This window comes from Castor canadensis, chromosome 13 (genome assembly GCF_047511655.1).
Source record: "Castor canadensis chromosome 13, mCasCan1.hap1v2, whole genome shotgun sequence".
NCBI classification, from domain to species: Eukaryota; Metazoa; Chordata; class Mammalia; order Rodentia; family Castoridae; genus Castor; species Castor canadensis.
In genome coordinates, this window is record NC_133398.1 from 82,928,733 (window position 1) to 82,930,763 (window position 2,031).

A 2,031-nucleotide genomic window follows, 5' to 3' on the forward strand; every position below is an offset into this window, starting at 1 on the left:
TCCTGATGACCTAGTAACCTGACTTAGAGATAATTATAATATTGTTTTATTTCACTTTCTTCATAGCACTTACCAGCTTTTCAAGAATAGTAACAAAATAATGATGAAGAAAACAATTCTTTTTTTTTGCCTGTTTGTATGTGGGCTTTTTGCCAAGGAATACAAGCTCCACAGTGGCAGGGATTACATAATCTTTCTTATTCCTTGTTTTATGCCAACCTTGGAACACTGTCTGGCATAAATTAGTCACTCACAGTTTGTTGATTGAGTGTATAAAAGAATATATGAGGTTGGATGTGGTGGCGAAGGGCTGTAATCCCACTACTTGGGAGGTGGAGATCAGGCAAATCGTAATTAAGGCCAGTCCAGAATATAAAGCACAAAACCCTGTTCATAAAACAACTAAAGTATAAAAAAGGCTGAGGGCATGGCTCAAGTTGTAGAGCACCTGCCTAACAAGTGTGAGATGTTAGTCCAAACCCCAGTACCACTAAAAAAAGAAGAAAAAGAAAATGTATATGTATGAACGAAATTATTCAAGGTAATTCCTTTTTTTTTTTTCAAATTGTGCAACCCTCTTCAGTGCTCCCAGCGCACAGACAAGAAAGCTGGTCAATGGCTGGAAGCTGCAGTTCACTCTGGCACAGGCACAGTATGAAAGGCCCACAGAGAACACTCTTCCATAAATCCATTACCATGCTCTCTCTCTCGAAGAGGTCACTCTTAATGATGGCTGGGTTAATGATTAGGCTAAAATTGCAAATGCAAGAGTTGGATGTGATCTTGTTTATCTGCATAGCTAGGGCAAGTCCCCTTCTGCAGCATCCCTGACAGATTAGACTGATCTATATTTGAACAATTGCTTGTGAAAGGTGCTAACCACGGCATTCTTGAACCTTAGCTGTCTTTACACAGACCCCAGCCTTCCTTCAGTGGGAGTGGATTTCCTTTTACACAGCTGTGGCCAAGAACATATTTTCATTTGCCCAGAATCTTCTCCCTCAGTGTTTGCCCTTTGCACCATGTTCCAGGCCCCGAGACTACACAGGACAGAGTTGGACCTGTATGGTTCTCTTTAGCTTTATGTGTCTGATTGTCACAGATTTATTCCAATGTCTTAGCCACATTCAGCTGATGGCTGCTTATTAACAACTTCCTTTTTAATGTTAAGAAATAAGTCTATCTTTATGCACTGTGTTATATTTGAGGGAATGAAGAAAAGAAGAGAGCAAGGGTTATGTCAGAAGCAATCAGCTAGATACTTTAACTTTTCCTCTCTGATATATCCGAAGCTGGTACTGTGGAGGATTGAACAAAGTAGTTACAGGATCATTGCCGTTGCTTACAAACTGTATTTATGGTGAAAGAAACACTAACTCTGAAAACGGTACCTGATGGGAAAAGTCAACTACCTCTTAGACCTCTCTGTTTCTCAGAAGATTGTGATAGAAAGCATCTCTCCCTTGTCTTGTTTTTTGGTGTGTTCAGCTAGTTGTCAAAAAAGCAAATCTCATATCCCTGAAATAATAATGGCTTAGATGACATCCTTTTGGTTCCTAGAGGACTGACAAACGTGATGATAGTTTAGAGTTACACAGAGCCTGGATATTCACACCACACAGAAAGCCCCATGGAGTCGTTTACACACATCTGTTCACCAACACATATGGATGGGAAAAAAATCAAAACCTTGGTTTGTAGATTATGGTAAGCCAGACAGAAGTCCTTCCATATTTGCTGTGACAAACAGGTACAAAGGTATAAAATATTCACAAAACAGTCTCGCAGGATTTGGCAGAAATCTTGAGTGATATGTAAAGAATAATATGTAGAGAATATACAAGAAAAAGGAAAGCAAACCATGCTGCTTCAAAACTTTTTCAAGGACAAGCAACAGAATGATAGGAATGACACCAACATGTCCAATGGCAAAGGGCTTAGAAGACCACAAGGTGCAAATTATTAATATATTTACATATATTAACTCTTTCCACATCCCAATCCCATAATATGGGTGTAGCTGTTGCCTTT

The 2,031-nt window shown here is 39.3% G+C and overlaps 1 non-coding gene across 1 annotated transcript; it reads right to left on the reverse strand.

The window, feature by feature from the left end:
• Positions 1-563: 563 nt before the first annotated feature.
• On the reverse strand, positions 564-700 carry LOC141415983 (small nucleolar RNA SNORA42/SNORA80 family). The gene has a single exon (XR_012440922.1). It is a non-coding gene; the product is annotated as a small nucleolar RNA SNORA42/SNORA80 family (small nucleolar RNA).
• Between the last annotated feature and the right edge of the window lie 1,331 nt (positions 701-2,031).